Below are 19688 nucleotides of genomic sequence, written 5' to 3'. Positions count from 1 at the left end.
TGAAAACATATGTCCACACAAAAACTTGTATATGAATGTTCATAGCAGTATTATTCATAATAGGCAAGAAGTGGAATCAACCCAAATATCCATCAGCTGAGTAATGAAAAAACAGATATGGCATATTCATATAATGGAATATTATTTGGCAATAAAGAATAATGAAGTACTGATACATGTGATGACATAGATGAACCTCAAAAAACGCTATGCTAAGTGAAAGGAGCCAATCACAGAAGATCATACTACAGGACAACAAGTATATGAAATGTCCAGAACAAGCAAATCCATAGAGACAGAAAGGAGATAAGTGGTTGCTTAAGGCTGGAAGGGGTCAGGTATATGAGTGTGTGTGATAGGAGGAGTAACTGCTAACAGGTATGATATTTCTATTTGAGGTGATGAAAGTGTTCTGAAATTATGGTGATAGAATTATGGTAAAAGACTATGGTGTTAGTTGTATACCTCTGTAAATATACTAAAAACCACTGAATTGAAATGGATGGACTTTATGATATGTAAATTGTTTCTCTAAACTCCTCACCTTATCCCTGGGTTGCAGTCCATCTTCAAACTCTAGCCCATATCCTTGCCACTACCACCACTGAGGGAGGAAGGTAAGAATATGATCAGGAATGGACTTAGGAAAAGTAAGATTTAAGGACATCTATTGTGATTGCTATTTGGTAATATTTTTAAAGTAGTTTTACATTTTGAAGCATCAAACTGGACACATCAAATAGTTCCAAGGTCAAAACAACCTCATCAATTCAGCTATATCAAAATGTGCTACTTCTCCACCTTGTGGCTCCTCAGGGCTTGGTGATCAGTAGTTTGCTCCTCTGATCTTGCAGAGACTCCATTATGTTGTAGTGTTATCAGATTTTGTACAGATTTCTCCTGAAAGGCTAGACTAGCTAAACTATAAGCCCACAGACTATAACGGATTTATCATAGAACTCTGTCTTCAAAAAACTGCCTGGAAAATGCTACAGTTAATTATCATTTTACTGAATGGAATAAAAAGGGAAAAAAGTAAAAATATAAAAGATGGCTTCACTGCTAACTTCAAAATTGTGTGTTTTCCCACCTTCATTCCCAGGAAGATGTTAAGCAATTAATTTGATGTCCTTCAAAAACCATCTGTAGATGTGGTATACGCACACACACATACACACACACACACACACACACACATATATATGGTATACAATGGAATACTACTCACTCATAAAAAAGAACAAAATTTTTCCATTTGCAATAACATGGATGGACTTGGAGGGTACTATGTTAAGTGAAATCAGTCAGAGAAAGACAAGTACTGTATGATGTCACTTATATGTGGAATCTAAAAAATAAACTAGTGAATGTAACAAAAAAGAAACAGACTCACAGATATAGAGAACAAACTAGTGGTTACCAGTGAGGAGAGGGGAGAAGGGAGGGGCAAGATCAGGGTAGGGGAGTAAGAGGTAAAAACTACTATGTATGAAATAAATAAACTACAAGGTTATACTGTGTAGCACAGGGAAGATAGCTGATATTTTATAATAACTCTAACTGGAATAAAACTTTAAAGAATTGTGAATCACTATTTTGTACACCTGAAATCTATATAATATTATACATCAACTGTACCTCAATAAATAAAATGCCTCTCAAGGCCATGAAAGCCACACCAAAAACAAGTATCTGTAAAATAAAGCAAGAGAAACTAAAAGTAGATATCAGAGTGGACCTGCTGCACAGCACAATAAAAATGCAGTGGAATAAAGAATGAAAGAATGTTTTAAGTCATGTGAGTGAAAGAAAACCAAATATCCTAGAATGTTTTAATTTTACCTGAATAAAATCAGGAGCTAAATAAGTTGATCTTAAAGACCTTTTTTCCCAGCTTTTATAAATCTGAAAGTTATGAGCAGGACTTCTTTGTGCTATGACCCTATACAGGCCCAGCACTGTGCCTTCACACCAGACATTTCCACCAGCTGCCAGACAGGTGATTGATGACAATGAAAGAAATCATCAGGAGACAATGGTGCCTATGAGGTCCACATATTTACTTGCTCTGAATTAAAACACTCAAACTGCAGATTCACTCTCATCCCCTGTATTTATGGTTCCCTCTGCCTTGACGCAAGCGTAGTGGGTGTCATGCTAAATCTGCTGAAAGCCTATCTCATTTCTGGGCAGACCCTGTAAATTTCTGAGTGGTTCTTTGTAACCCTTCACTCTGATTTGTAACATCCAACAACACTGTCAATGACACACAAAGGGTCTAGAGGCCCATTTCCTCCAGCTGAGCAGTGGCCAAGGGGTCCTGGCCTTTCATTATCCCCAGTGTCAATAGAGCAGTACTATACCAGGGCATCCAGACCTCCCCAGTGGAGATGATGGACTTGTCTTCCCAGTCAAGACCCTTGTCTAAAATGTGGCAGATGCTGAGTGGGGCATGACCTTGTCGAATTGTGTTTGATGTCAGAGTAGATTAATGTTAGGAAGGGTGCAAGTCCTAAATAGAGAGTCTTCCCTACAATTAGAGGAAGAAAAAACAAAATATCAGTCCTCTGGGAAAATTTATGACATACCCACTCTGTGCCAACACTCCTGTAGAAGCTGGGAAAACAGGAGCAAAGAAAGTGGATGGACTCCTTGACTTCTTGGAGCTTAGGTGCTGCTGCCTTGCTTTATTCAATGAATAAATGAAAGGATAAATAAATGACTAAATATAATCATTGCCCAAGAAGAGGTTGGTAATGCCAATGATGTCTAAATTGAACCTGGTCCTCCAAGCTAGACTACACAACACTCACAGCACAACCCCGGCAGTGAAAGCAAAGTAAATGGTTAAATGGAGATTTGAGGTTTTATCTCAGTACCTTTTACATGCAATACTTGGCCTCCAAATTCTGCTTTTCCTTGCCAACCTCAAGCCTTTTCTTTGAACTGGTATGGTTTTTTTTAAGTCTCTAAGCATCCTGCTTATTGGGCCTCAATATTCTTATGTAGTTTTTTAGCATTATTGTCTCCTTCCTTTTTTGTGGTCTATAATAACTGAGTATAGATCAAGTCTAGTTCGGGACAGCACAGAAATTCACCTATTGCCTAGTTTGACTACCCTTCTTGTCAAACACAGAAGGGGGTTGAGGCAGACCCCTATGAAATGAATGTCTGCTTCTATGGATTATAGAAACAAAGAGTGGGAAATTGAGGTCACCTTTTCCCCATTCTCCAAAGACATGCTTTGATTCCAGGTGTTCACTTACAAAAACTAGGCAGTAAAGATGAGATATTATTAAAGTCTGGGATGAAGGAAGGCAGAGAAGCTGGATTTGCACCTGAGAAGTTATTGCCCCAGGAGTACTGGCTGGGAAGGGGGAGGCCTGTTATCAGCCTGAACAGGAGCCTAACACCCAGGGGCCTGGAAGGCTGAGTTTACCCATTTCATGTAACAAAGTGGGTGTCAGAACTCTAAGAAAAAAAAGCAGAATCCAAAAACCAGAAACTTCAAAAGAGGTATGAATAAGAAACACAGCCATAGGCATAGGTACATTAAGACAGTAAGGGCCAGGTAGTAAAAAAAGAAAAAGAACAAGTGTAGAAGGGAAGACACTCGGTGCACTGAGCCCTGTGCTAGGGGCTGAGCACTTTCACACGCCACATTTCATTTAATAGTTGCAGCAATTTTTGCAAAATTTACATTATTTAAACTGAGAAGGAACAACAAATCCCCAAGGATCTGAGAAGTGAACCGACATACATAAAATCACCCAGATGACAACTAGGGAGCCAAGATTAGAACTCCTGACACCAAGAGATCCATGCTCCACTTTAATTACCTCTATCATCAGAGCAGAAGAAAACTTTGCTACTTTACACAAGGAACTTCTATGTTATTTGACTGGACTAAAATGTTCTTTTTTTCCCTCAATCTGAGAGGACATTAAATGATTTGACCTGTTTTAGAAGAGCTTAAGGAACGGGAAACATAAATTACTATTTAATGTTCATAATTATATGCCTTGTGACAGAAACAAAATTGAACCAAAATTAAAACATTGTAAGCTAAATATTAAGTGGCTTTCTCAGTTTTATCTCCATACACCGGCCAAAAGCCTCTATTAACATTGATTTGCCAGTATGAATGCATTAGCAAATAAAATGGGAAATTTTGTCCCTCCTGAACAAAATTATCAACAGCTCTCTGCCATTTAGCAGCAATAGCTTTTATGAGATTATAATAGGGTGATCCTGCCTGGAACACTTTTTTTAAAAAATCATAAAACCTTAGAATTGGAAGATACTTTGGAACTCTCCCATTTCCAGGAAGGTAAACATATCTCATCTCATAGGTCAGCTTCCTCCGATGAAGACTGGCTTTTGGGAACACAGTGCTGAGAATCATTGTAAAGACAGCTCCTGGTTCCAGACGTTTAAGGTGCCTTGGTAGATGGATACAAGAGTAGAAGATCTTTGTCAACCTGTATCTGGACCAATATCTTAAAACTAGAGAAAATTCCACATAATAAATATCATAAATATTTCCTATACATTACCTACTTTAATATTCCTAAGGTCTTAACAATTTTGGTATTACTGTTATTGCCCTTTTATTAAAAAGTTGAGAACACTGAAGCTGAGGAAAGTTAAAATTGTGTCCAAATTCTTTTCTGATAGTGAATAAGTTTGTACTTGTCACCAAGTCAAGTATGACTTCAAAGCCATGTTTCTTCCTGGAAATGACTTATTGCTCACTAGAGGTATTTTATTTGAGGCATTTTAAGCTGTGAGTGCATGTGGGAATGTGTGTGTGCACATACGTGTGTGTGTGTGTCGTCCCCCCACCTTATCTGCAATTTCACTTTCCACAGTTTCAGTTACCCAGAGTCAACCATGGTCAAAAATATTAAATGGAAAATTCCAGAAATAAATAATTCATAAGTTTTAAATTGCACACAATCCTGTGCATGAAATCACTTGCCATCCCACTCTGTCCTGCAGGGGACAGGAATCATCCCTTTGTCCAGTGTATCCTGCCCACTAGTCACTTAGCAGCTGTCTTGGTTATCAAAGCAACTCTGGTGGTATTATGGTGCTTGTGTTCAAATCACCCTTATTTTACTTAATAATGGCCTCAAAGCAAGAGAGTAGCAATGCTGGCAATTCAGATATTCCAAACAGAAACCTTTAAGTGAAAAGGTGAAAGTTCTCAACTTAATAAGGAAAGAAAAAAAATTGTACGCAGAGGTTGCTAAGATGTACAGTGAGAACAAATCTTCTATCCGTGAAATTGCAAAGAAGGAAAAAGAGATTCATGCTAATTTTGCTGTCACACCTCAAACTGCAAAAGTTACAGCCACTGTGCATTAAGTGTTTAGTTAAGATGGAAAAGGCATTAAAGTGGTGCAATAAGATATTTCAAGAAAGAGAGAGCACATTCACATAACTTTATTACAGTGTATTTTTACAAGTGTTCTATTTTATTATTGTTCTTACTAGTCTCTTACTGTGCCTAATTTATAAATTAAACTTTATCATAGGTATGTACATAGAGGAAAAACATAGTATACATAGGGTTCGGTACTCTCTGAAGCTTCAAGCATCCACTGGGGATCTTGGAACATGTCCCCCCAAAGATAAGGGGGACTACTATAAATACTATGCTATTCCAATATACTTGTTAAAATAGTTTGGGGGAGAAATATTTTACTAAAAATCTTAGCTCAGTGAAGAAGGATTTATCATAAATATAAACCACCAAAATCACTTTTAAAATATTAATTTGTATTCCTGCCAAATTTCCTAATGCGCAATATCTGTATAAGTGGTTGTTCAGTCATGTAGCTAGTCACTGTGATTTAAAATTCCAAAACACCGAATTAACCTCTTTTTAGGAAGTGAACATAAGCACTTTAAATATAGAGCTGCTTTAACCAGTACTAATGGATAATTATTTAAAACTCGGGTATTTTCTCACGTCCATTTGGTCCTCAAATGTATTCTATGACTACTCCCCCTTCCGATCTGCCAAAAAAAAAAAAAATGTCTAAGCCATCTAAGATGACATTCGTACCCTCCTCAGATGGATCCCAGCTACGTTTCTTGCCTCATCCCTTTCCCCTCCCTCCTGCCCTTCCCTACTGTATTCTTTGCTTCAGTGACACCCAAGACTGAGATTTCTTTTCTTTTCTTTTCTTTTCTTTTACTGAAGTAGAGTTGATTTACAATGCTGTGCCAATCTCTGCTGCACAGCAAAGTGACTCAGTTATACAAATATATTCTTTTTTATATTCTTTGACATTATGGTTTATCACAGGATATTGAATATAGTTCCCTGTGCTAGACATTAGGACCTTGTCAGTTATCCATAACACTGAGATTTCTGACTCACCTCCATTCCTATAGACTCCCAGGCCTGGGGTCCCTGTGCCACTTCTCTACCTGTAGAGGTTTAGTCACCCTAAAGCCTGAGTTCTTATCTTGCCACTTCAGGGGTGTCTTCTCACATGCCTGTACCCCTACATCCACAAAAAGGAATTCCGCTTTCTTAGGTGTTCTTGGTGTTCTCTCTTTACCACACTGGATCTCCTCCCTCCTTACAATACTTTATAAGGATCTTCCAAAAGTGCTATAATAATTATTATTGTTATTTGCCAAATTGGGCATCTAAACAGCATTTTGTACTGAACTCTGAAGAGTAAAAACAAACAGGACCAAATAATTTGAAGAAGAAAATTTAATTTTGTTTGCTTGGGTTGAAAGATCTTTCTGGATAGGCTAGAAAAAAATGGAAGATATTTTGCTTCTTTTCCATTCCAAGTTTAAAAACAGCTGTTGCTAAGGATATAAAAAGGAAGGAACCTATCATTGCTGAAATGACCTTGGGTGCTATGCCATAGTATCTTGAAAATCTAACAACTGGATCATAGGGTTCAATACACTCTTCCCCTAGCACAGTAACAGGGGTCTGCACCTAGATTAAGATACACCAGCATCCCTGAAGTCCTCTTTGTGCTTCCACCTCGCTATGAATATTTCCAAAGGTAAACACTATTTTGATCTTCAGACATCATAGATTGATTTTGTCTGTTTACATATTTAATAAAATGGAAGCATACAGAACACATTCCTTTGTGTCTGACTTCTTTTCCTAAATATAAGTGCATGAGATTCATCCACATTTTTGTACACTGCAGTAGCTATTTTCATTGTAAAATAATATTCCATTGTATAAATCTACCACAGTTTATTCTCCTTTCTATTGAAGATGGGCATTTGCATTGTTTTCAAATGTAAATAGTGCTATGAGGAACATTCCTGTACATGTCTCTTGGTGCATACATTTATATAGGTATATAGGTTAGATACTCAGGAGTGGAACTGACGGGTCGTAGGGTATGTTCTGCATACATTTAGCTTCCGTAGATAATGTCAGTTTTCCAAAGTAGTTGTACAATTCACACTCCCACTGTCAGTGTGTAAGAGTTACCACTACCTCACATCCTTGCAAAGATTTGCAGTTAGCTGTCCTTTTTAGCACTTCTAGGAAAGGTGTTGAAAGTAGTATCAGTAGTCTTCTTCAAGACAATCTCAGGAGAAGCCATTTAGATTCTTCTCAAACAGGAGAGAAGGCTGATTCATTGGCAAAGGAGGCTCAGCAAAATTTGAAAGATCAAAGTTTTTAGCTTGGTAAGAATATACCCCCAGATGTTCATCCTTCCAATTTACTAGGTCCTACTACTTCATTAAAAATGCCCTAACTTAAAAAACTATATGGAGACAAACTGGATTTCCTTGTCATCTGGCCCAAATGAGATTCCAGTCAAGAGCCAGCAGCGATGCACCAGTCATGTGAGTGAACCATCTTGGAAGCAGATCCCCTAGCTTCAGTCAAGACCTCCCAGCTGACATTAAGTGAAGAAGGGATAATCTTCTCTGCCAAACCATGCCCAAATTGTAGATTTGTGTGCAAAATTAATTTTTATTGTTGTTTTAAGCCAAGATTCAATGAACTTTTTCTGTAAAGGGTCAAATAGCAAATATTTTAGGCTTTGCAAACCACATGTGGTCAGTCACCATTTTTTCTTTCTTTCTTTCTTTCTCTCTTTCTTTCTCTCTACAATGCTGTAAGAATGGCAAAAAATATTCCTAGCTTATGGGCCATATAAAATAGGCTGTGGGCTGGATTTGGTCCATGGGCAAGAATTTGCTGACACCTGTTTTAAGCCACTAAATGTTACAGTGATTTGTTACAGAGCAATCGATTATCAGAACAATTAGTTAAATAAGTTGCACAAAGATGAATTTGCAAACTTAGAAGATAAAAAGGAAATAATCGTGTGTGTGTGTGTGTACACTTACACACAAAGTACACATCATAAGAATTTTATGATAGCTTTATTGGCTAGACATAAAAGGTCAAATGTGACACATAAATACAACAATGGAAATATACAAAAGCTTCCATTTAAAAAAGAAATCTTATTGCAGAGAAGAAAATAAGTATCTATTGAAAACCTGCCTCATTCCAGGATCTCTGTAGCACCATGACATGCATTATTTTATTTATCTTCATAAGAATCTTACGAAGGAGGTATTATTATCCTTATTTTACCAATAATGAAACCCAGGTTTAAAGAAGTAAAATAATTTTCTCAAGGCCTCATGACGAATAACAGGTAAAGCTTGGATTCAAACTAGGTTCTATCTACAAAACTCTAAAGCCTATGGTTTTAAGAATTAGCTGGATTGAATCTTAAATAAAACCACTTCACCTAAAATTTGTATCTCACAACCTCACCCACCAATTTTCCAGGTGAGGAAACTGAGACACAGAGAGTTCATTAGAATCATAGCACAACACAACTGACATGAAAGCTTAGTTCCCTCTTCTACATGTAATTTCCTCATCTCTGTACTTGGATAATTTTCAGCTGCAACATATTTAATATGTATATTTAAATAAGTGGTGCCATGTATTTTAAAAATCTAATCAGGGATCTGAAATTTTAGATATTACTTTAATATCTTATTTATAAGCCCATTTTCTTCAGAATTTCTTCAGAATCTAAAATTTTCTACAAATAAATAAGATGTATGTGTATGTATCCTGTGATGTGACAGAAAAAGAGCTATTTCTTTTGCAACAGTTGCAAGCATAGCAGATACCCTAGAAGCATAGCAGACAACACTATGCTGTTTTTGAGTTAGGGAGAATCCCCTGGGAATCAGTGTTCCTTTTGGACTGTATTTTTGTAATACATTTAATTCATGTCAAGTACTATAGAGGTTCAAGGCACAGAGATCTGCAGGCAATTCCTCTTGGAAATGTGTGGCCATTCCCTTTCTGCAGCTGATCCTTTTTGATCTCTTCTAAGCCTCCTCTGAGCAGTCACTCTGGAAAATTTATATCAAGTACTCATAGAACCTGAACTCAGCCTCTTGCTGCAGGGAGCACCAAAATCTACTCACCAGAAAGTCCCCACAAGCCAGGGAAACCTGTTCTCTCTCCCCCAGCAGAGAGTCCATGAATAGTTCTACAAACCCCTAAAGAGATTCTTTGTGGAGCAGTAGATGGGGACCGAAGATCCTCCCATTTGAAATGCTGGGCTCCATCTTAGCTCTGGCATTGTGGAGAAAAATCACAAGGGAGCAAAGTCATGAAGATACGGAAGCTTGTATTTAGTTCACAGTTGGGGAGGGGGAAATTTCCCCCTCTCCCTCTCTTGAGTTCTTGTAGCTGGACTAATAATAAAATTGACACAAGACAGATTAGTGGGAGAAAAAGAAACATTTAATTCGTGTGTATGGAGGACTTATAGAAATAGGACCTAATAAGTGGCCAAAGCAGACAGCTTTTATACTTTCCAGGCAAAGAAACAATAAATTTTTGAATTGATAAGATGAAGAAACTTAGGCTTTGGGTGCTTAATTAGTGAAGGATCTAAACACTTTGTACTGGGGGCAGTAAATTAAAGAAGTAACAAGGTTTATTTATACATGCCTTTTGGCCCCAAATTCCTATCTCTGGCAATAAGGGTGTCCTTCTACTCCAGATGCAGGGAGTGCACCTTTCACATGAGAGATTTATTTCCTGCCTTTGCTGAGACAGAGAGGAGGGTCTCTCTTGCATCAGCTGTTTCTAAAGTAAATTTAATTCAAAATAATCAATACGTCATTGAGACATATTTTGGAGTGGCCTGACCTGAGCCCAACACCATTCTCTCTTTATATAGGTGGGCCAGTGCAGTGGACTTTTCATAAATACTCAATTGCCTTATGGCTACATACTCTTAAAAATTAAGAATGGTCACATGACTACCTCATCAGCAAACTATGAGCCAAAGCATGTATAAGCTGGTGTACTGTTATCCACGGTCTCTTTTTCTGTGTCAGTGGTTGCAAAAGTTTGTATTTAGATGGAGATACCACCAAATCAAAGCATCCTGGAATGTGAGCACCTCATGAAGGACAGAAACTCTGGCAAGCCTCCCAAACCTGCCGCTGACTTCGAGTGAATGGGAAATAAACTGTTCTTTCATCAAGCCCCTGAGACGTCAATATTTTTGTTTCTGCAGCATAACCTAATGTATCCTAACTAATATACCCAGCAATCCCATGGTGTTACATCCATCAAGACTCTACTGGTTCTAATGGATCTATCTAGTAGGTCTGCTTTCTATAGTTAGCAATTCAGAATAGTGCAGTAAAAATACATAAGCTCACTGTAAAACCTCATTGTCCCCTTCCCCTAGAGATTCTTCCTTAATACTGTTTGATTACCAGGTAGACACCAAGTATCACCTAAAACTGAGGCCCATTTAATTTTTCAAAGTATAGACAACATTGTTCATTAAGTATTTCCTTCTTAATCAATTTTAGAAAGGTCATATATATAGCAAGCATTTTTCATTTTTTTTCTTTTAAATTCTCAATTTTCTCCCATTGCTTTATACATCTAAGGTTCAGTAACACCAGTCTTCCTGCCTCCCCATTGTCACTATTATTGATAAACTATCCTCCAGTATCTCCCATTCCTTTTTCCCAGAAAAACCTTAAAGTTATTTAATTCCAAATTATGTTTGGATTACAGTTGCAATTGTGCTAATTTTACAAGAAAATTGGGAATACTAAACATCTATAATAATATTTAGCTGAAATATCCAGATACATGATTTGTCTTTATCACTTTTGCCTCTTTGTTTGTCCCAATAAAATGTTATAGTTTCCTTTACAAAGATCTAATATAATTCTTATTAAGTTAGACATTGATTATTACAGTATAGGTAATTTAGTTCTATTATGAATGGAACCTCTTATAATTTTCTAGTTAATTGTTGCTGATTTAATGAGATGATTTTATCTGTGAAATATCTATTTTCTTTTGCCTTCTTTATAAAACTCCTAATACAAGAACGTTCCTAGCATCTGTACCATAACAATGCAAAACTGGAAACAACTCAGATGTACAGCAAAAGAGGAATGGATAATTAATTGTGGTATATTTATGCAATGGAATACTACAGTTAAAAAAGATAATTAACTAGTGACCCTCAATCTCATGTTGAGTGAAAGATGCCAGACCAAAAGAGCAGATCCTGTATGATTCTATTTATAAGAAGTTGAAGAACACACAAAACTATTCTAGGATGACAGAAGTCAAAATACTGGTTACTTGTAGAGGGATGTTGACAGGGAAGGGACAAGAGGGAACTTCCGGGTTGATGAAAATGTCCTGTATCTTGATTAGGATTGTGGTTACATGAGTGTTATACATTTTTTGTCCATTTTGCTATGTGTGAATTATACCTCACTGAAACAAACACACACATATAGCAGGCAAAAGTAACCTAATGGGCATAAAATTCAAAAGAGGGTGACATTGACTGGGAAAGAGTATGCAAGAAACTTCTGGGGTGTGAAAGTGTTCTATATCTTAGTTTAGACAGTGGATAAGTGAGTGTCAGCATAGGTAAAAATTCATCAAGCTGGACAAAGAAGTTTTGTGGACTCTGTATATTTTATCTCAGTGAAAAAATCTTAAAGGTAACAACTTATTTTTTTACGTAATTTTTGGAATTTTCTTAGGATGAGATAATAATATTCTGCCTTATTTTCTCTAATTTAATTCATGTTAGTAATTCTACTTACCAGAATTTTTAAAATATTAAAAATTTTTAAAAATTGTTTCTGTTAGTAAAGGTATTTACCTATGATACTATGATATTAAACAATATCTTTCTCCAACAAAGGATTTTGTAACCAACTTAAAAGGCAAATGAACAACTAGGATAACACATGTGCACTATGTAATGTCACTGAAATAGAGCTTAGAAGTCAGTATGAAATGAACAATCTCGTCAACAGAATACTGGGCAATGCCTTGAAAGCATAATTTATAAAAGTACAAATATCAAAATAAAATATGAAAAATGTTTAATCTCACTAATAAACAAAGAAACAAATTTCAATAAGACATTGTTCTACTTATTAAATTGATTACAGCTAAGTAGTTAATAGTCCAAGCTCTGGAATCACACTGAGTCACTCCTCTCTACGATTCAGTTTCCTTGTATTTACTGTGGAGATAACATCTATAACACATAACGTTTATACAAAGATCAACTTTATTAATATTTATATGTCTCTTAGTGACTTGCTTGGCATATAATCAGTACTCAATAAATGTCAACTATTGTTATCATTATGGCTCTTAATGTTTTTGGCAAAGATGAAAAGATTGATATCACTCTGTGATGACAAAGATAGGAAAATATCAATAGTAATGGTGAGTGTTTAAAATTATTACATTCTTTCTGGAGGACCAGTTTGTGAATATGTATCAGAATTTTAATTTCAAGCCCAGACACATATTTTTTAATTGTTTTTATGTATTTAGAGTGAAATCAGGTTTTATGCATCTTCTCAGTCTCCCCATTGAGAAAAAGTGCTCGGGCTTTGAATTCTGGGCTAGGCTGGCTGAAACTAAGAGCTAGCACATATTGAGTTCTGTGTGTGCCAGAGTCACAAATAATAATAAATACAATAGCTGATTCACTAAATTGTTTTTGAAGATTCTGAGCCTAAAGTCCTACCTCTGTGCTCTGTCAAGGGTGGCATGGCCTAGTGAATAAGAGTGCAGACTCCAAAGCCAACTGCCTTGTTTCAAATCCCACATTAACTGTATGACCTTGGGCAAATTACTTAGCCTCTGATTTCCACAAAAGCAGTTTATGTATATAACATAATTATAACAATTCTCAACACACAGTAAACACTTGATGACAGTATTCTGTGTCAATGTATAAAATGTGCTCTGGCGTTTAATCTTTATTACTCTTATGAATTATATACTATAATGGTCCCTTAACACACTTCCTGGCACAAAGTAGACTACCAATAAATATGTTGAATAGGTAAAAGAATACTCAATATTTAAATGTGGAAATAAATCTTAATGTGGGCGGAAAAAAGAATACTCAATATTTGAATGTGGAAATAAATCTTAATGTGGGCGGATAATGGAGCCTATGTCACTTGGGTAATTAGTGGTAGAGTTTTGATTGGTGTCTGTTTTACTATTCATCACAAGCATTTCATCAGCACATGGAAACCTCTCTTGAGCCAGCTGTACCACTGTGGAAAAAGGAGGTTGTTCAGCTATAAGCATCCACTCTTCTCCTCCCTGCTTTTCCCTCCTACTTTCTTTTTCATTCCTCTTCCCTGTGAAGTAAAAGGCATTCATCATCTGTCATTATCTCCCTTCTTCCTCTGGACTTCTAAAATTGCCCTGCTCTTATTTTATACCAATGCCTTTGCTAATGTGACTTCATTAGGAGATTTTTTTTCCTTCTCTCTTCTCTAGATCAATAGTCTCTGTAACCTCCCGCACCCCCCTATTTCATAGTTCCACCAGCTTTCATTCTCGAGTCTCTTAAAGCCCTGGGGAAGAGAACCATTCGAACCTCTTCCTTTGACAATGTTTTGTTTCCCTCCACAGCAGAGCAGTTTCCTTTACTGTGGTGGCAATTCTGTCCTTTCTGATGCCCTTTCTGCCAAAGTTTCTCCATCTGCAGAGGTGACTACAGCCTCTGACCAGGTGCTAGGATGTTAAGAAAACTTAAAGATTCTATTAGGTGGCCAGCCTGGTGAGTTTCTAATATGAACAGTGCCAGTATCCTCTGAGGTTTCTATTACAGAATCTTGCAGGCATTTTATTACAAGGAAAGCCTTGTCTTTCTCTGGATCTCATTCTGGTTGTTTTGGGTTTTTTTTTGTTGTTGTTGTTGTTTTTGTTTTGTTTTTTGTGGTATGCAGGCCTCTCACTGTTGCAGGCTCTCCCGTTGCAGAGCACAGGCTCCGGACGCGCAGGCTCAGTGGCCATGGCTCATGGGCCCAGCCGCTCCGCAGCATGTGGGATCTTCCCAGACTGGGGCACGAACCCACGTCCCCTGCATCAGCAGGCGGACTCTCAACCACTGCACCACCAGGGAAGCCCCCGGGGTTTTCTTATTTGATATTCCATCGGGCAGCCAGGTGTGGCCTGAAGACTTCCCCTAATTGCTCTGTTCCAGGCAACGCTTATTAGGGGCACAGATCATGCACTCCAAGTGCAATGGTGTCTCCATCCCCTCACTCAAAACCAGCTTCTTCAGTGGCTTCCGCCTTGCTGTTCCTAACACTCAGTTTGTCAGGAACACAGCATGACTCAGGGCCATAAATCATGGCTAACTTAGTAGAATTAGCTCCGCTCCAAAAGTGGATACATTGCAGGCTCCCCTCTACTTTGCAGAGAGGCCACCTGAGAGCCATGTCACTTCAGTGTTATAAATCAGCACCAGGCAGGTGACAGCATCCTGACAGCAGGACAATTACTGTCCTGGAAATAAGAAATGCAAATTTCTCTCCCCTCATTGCAAAGGCATCCAGTGGACTTACTCTATGATATTGATCAATGACTTTAATCTCTGCCCGCCCCCAGTTTATAAAATCCATGTGCCACCTGTCACCGTTTTTCCTCATGGCTCAGGACTGAGGTAGTATTTGATTTCCCTAGGTGTCATGTGAGTCGTTTGGGCCACCTTGAAAAGGTGGCTATTAAAATGGTAAGTTTTGGAGAGCAGTTTTAATAGTAACTATTTCACCTGTAAATTGAATCCTGGAGGCTTCAACACTTACGATTTGTGTGACCTTGACAAGTTAGTTGGTCTCTCTGAGCCAACTTCTCATATGACAAATGCAGACAAAAATATCTGCAGCAGAGGCTGGTTTTGAGGATCAACTGGGAGAACTTCGTATCTTGTGTTAAATAGACGGTATTTAGTATTACTGGGCCAGAGAGCTAGGTAAAGTTTAGCTAAAAGGAGATGAATAAGTGAATCTATACTAATGGATCAATTAGGGTACAGGAAAAATAGGAATGGATGCTACCAAGAGATTGTTTGATTCTGTTTTTCACATGGCAATTGACAAGCAGATCTGACTGAATTTTTAAAAAATGGTTGATAATCACTAGAGGAAAAGGAGACTGGCATGGCTTAGATATCTGCTGTGTTTCAGTCACTGTGCAGGAACCTCACCACATGTAAATTACCTCTATTATTCTGCAGTTTTTCCCAGTTCCAAAATAGTCTCTGGAAGCTTACCTTTCGGGAGATTGTTTTATTAGCATCACTGGTAGTCAGGGTATAGGAAGATATATCCTAATCCATAAATTATGTGAGATTTACATAAGATTACGATTTTGATGTAGGATTTCTGGGTCGTGGAGAAAGAAAAATGGTTGAAGAAATCCATCTGGGATCCCACCTATGTGGAACCCAGATGCATCTGACACTTAAGACTAATTGTAGGGCTAGAGATCGTAAAATGCCCAAATGTACCAGGAGAGAAGGACTTAGATCAACCTCTCTGAATGGGAGCAAAGCTGTAATTGCCAGCTCACTACTTCATCTTCCCTGGTAACACCACAGCTGCTTGTTAAGGAATATGGGTTATTATGATGACAGAAGGACCCTTAATTGTGCCCTTCCAGGAAGAGCCCATTCTCTATCCATGGACATCATGAAGTTAATAGAATTTCTGAGAACCAGTATGGTTTATCTTCCTGATATGGGCCCAGAAACCCAAGCAGGCAATGCAGCAAGGGAGATCTTTCAGTACTTAAACTTCAGTTGCATCTTATTGCAAGGAACCTCATGCAGTTATGTAAGGCCTCACATAGCCATTAAGACCAGATGTATTCTGGCTCTACTTAATGACTGATGGACTAATTGATCACAAAGAAGGCTTTGTATGCAGAGAGGTCTGATCAAAGCTTCGGACTCTGCTTGAAAGAGCCTTGTAAGTAGGAAGGTCATCTATGAACACTTCTTCCACAGGCAACTGGCTGACCATGATGATCAGAGCAATAAATTGTGTGTGCATACATGGGAACAGAGTAGGACTAATAACGAGGGACTTCACTTGAATCTTTGAGATAAATAAGAAAGTCTTGTGACTGTTATGTACTGAATGTTTATGTCCCTCCAAAATTCATATGTTGAAGCTTTAACCCCCAATGTGATGATACTTGGAGATAGAACCTTTGGGAGGTAATTAAGGTGAGATGAGGTCATAAGCATGGTTCTCTCATGGTGGGATTAGTGTCCTTGTATGAAGAAACACCAGAGAGCTTACTTTCTCTTTTTCCCCATGCATGCACCAAGAAGAGGTCATATGAGCACAGCAGGATGGAAGTTCCTTATAACCCAAGAGAAGAGGCCTTATAATGAAACCTATCTTGCCAACACCTTGATCTTGGACTTCCCAGCTTCCAGAAGTGTGAGAAATAAATTTGTGTTGTTTAAGCATCCAGTCTATAGTATTTCTGTTTCTTTTTTTTTTGCAGTACACGGGCCTCTCACTGTTGTGGCCTCTCCCGTTGCAGAGCACAGGCTCCGGACGCGCAGGCTCAGTGGCCATGGCTCACAGGCCCAGCTGCTCTGTGGCATGTGGGATCTTCCAGGACCGGGGCATGAACCCGTGTCCCCTGCATTGGCAGGCGGGCTCTCAACCACTGCGCCACCAGGGAAGCCCTCTTTCTTTTTCTTAAAGTAATTTTTATTGGAGTATAGTTGCTTTACAATGTTGTATTAGTTTCTACTGCACAACAAAGGGAATCAGCTATACTTATACATATATCCCCTCTTTTTTGGATTTCTGTCCCATTCAGGTCACCACAGAGCATTGAATAGAGTCTCCTGTGCTACACAGTAGGTTCTTATTAATTATCTATTTTGTACATAGTTATCAATAGTGTATATATGTCAATCCCAATCTCCCGATTCATCCCACCACCCTTTTCCTCCTTGGTATCCATACGTTTGTTCTCTACTTCTGTACCTCTATTTCTGCAAATAAGATCATCTGTATCATTTTTCTAGATTCCACATATATACGATATTTGTTTTTCTTTTTCTGACTTACTTCACTCTGTATGACAGTCTCTAGGTCCATAGGGTATTTTTTTTAATTGAACTATAGTTGATTTACAATATTGTGTTAGCTTCAGGTGTATAGCAAAATGATTCATTTATATATATATATATTTTTCTTTTCTATTATAGGTTATTACAAGATACTGAATATTGTTCCCTGTGCTATTATATTATATTTTATGGCAGTCCAAGCTGACTAGGACAATGATTATTAGTGCCAAGTCTAAAAACTTCACTCTGTGTTATTGCCCTTGAAAAACTAATTTTAAGTTTTATTTGACAGTGGAAGGTTAACAGAGAAAGGAGTGGGCATTTAGAAAAATATCCTGATATGTTAAAAGACAAGTGTGTCACCTCAAAGATTTAATCCAAGAAATTGTCTTGGCAGGAAATGTGAGAGACATGATATGGTGAGAGCTGAGAACGGCATCGATTGCTACAACCATCAGTGTGGTTACTAAGCACACAGCACCCCAGCCTGCCAATCCCTCACTCCGAGCTTCAGTGTTGTGGCCTGGAAATCTCGGTCATGCTGTTTCATAGAGAGTTATATGAGCAAGTGTAGACAGACTCCTTGGAGAAAGGACTGGGAAAACAGTGTCACACCCAAACTGGAAATTACAGTTATTTTCATCCACACATGCCTCCAGCCACCAGTGTCAGTTGATTCTTCAACAAAAAAACCTTTCAAATTCTTATTATGTCTCCCTTTCCACTATCATTGTCAGGCAGTGTCTTATCATCTTTTACTGTGAGATTATTTCAGCACTCCCTGCTTGCCTGTCTTTGCCTCTTATTCCTCCTCAAAACCACCCTCTTGTGGTTCCCCTAAAATACCAGCAATGTGTTTGTTTCATAGATCTGGTCATTCCGCAAAGCAGCTGACAGCTTTCTGCCACCTGAAGATGCTCTGTCCCTGATCTGTTGCTCCAGCTTCAGCTTTGCCCACCTCCCTCTCTAACCCCTGAGCAAACTCCATCATTACCCTACCCATCTTTTCCTGAACAAATCTTTGACATTCTCACTTGTGGGCATGGCCTTCTTAAACTTCTCCCTGTCCCCAGTGCCTTTACCCACAATACATCATCAGAATGGAATTATTTACTGTAGTAAGCAGAATAATGACTTCCCAAAGATGTTCACATCCTAATTTCTGTAGCTTGTGAATATGTCATTCTATGGTGAGGGAGAATTAAAGTTTCAGAAGGAATTCAAGTTGCTGACCAGTGACCCTTGAGGTTATCCTGTATTATCTAATGGGCCCAGTGTAATCATAAATGTACTTTACATGCGGAAGAAGGAGGCAGAAGGCTTAGTGATACAATGTGAGAAACACTCAATTGGCCTCTCTAACTTTGAAGCTGGAAGGGGTCATGAGCCAAGGAAATGAGCAGCTTCTAGAAGTTGAAAAAAATCAGGAAAATGATTCTCTCCCAGATTCTCCAGAAGTAACACAGCTCTGCTACCACCTTGGTTTTCAACCCGAGAGATCCATTTTGGACCTCTCACTTCCAAACTGTAATATAATAAATTTGTGTTGTAGTAAGCCACTAATCATGTGGTATTTTGTTACAGAAGTGATAGAAATCTAATACATTACACTCATTCATTTTTTGTTCATATTGAGCACCATGTAAGTTCATCAACTTGCTAAGAACTGTGGTGGAAACAGAAGAAATGGAAGATACAGTCCTGGCCCACAGGTATTTAAAATACACTTTGGAGAGAAAATAATAAGTAATATCCATCGAACATTTATCATGGCAAACAGGGCTCTACATTGTGCATAAATTACCTCACTTTCTCCTCCCACAGCACCATAAGGTATGCTCAGCGAGGTTAATAAAGAGAATAAGTTAACAAGATGGGAGAATTGGCACTTGAACTCAAGCCCAAGTGACTTCACCTAAATTCATTGAGCTCTCCCCTCCTGTTTTTTGGGTTTTGGTTTTTGGTTTTTGTAGTAAAGGAACAGATAATTGCTTTGGGGTTTCAGAAGGAGGAGATACTATTTGAATTGAAAGAATCAATAACAGCTTTTGGTAGTAGGAAGATTTTGAACTGGAACTAGGCTTAGAAGGAATATTATATATTAATCATGACATTCACAGTAAGAGTGACTATAAAATGCCTCTATTTATCTTAAGATTCATCTATGTCTTTGTGTGGCTTCATAACCTTATTCATTTTAATCACTGAATAGTATTCTGT

Source organism: Mesoplodon densirostris, chromosome 1 (assembly GCF_025265405.1).
Source record: "Mesoplodon densirostris isolate mMesDen1 chromosome 1, mMesDen1 primary haplotype, whole genome shotgun sequence".
Taxonomy (NCBI): domain Eukaryota; kingdom Metazoa; phylum Chordata; class Mammalia; order Artiodactyla; family Ziphiidae; genus Mesoplodon; species Mesoplodon densirostris.
Note: the sequence above shows the minus strand (reverse complement) of the source record.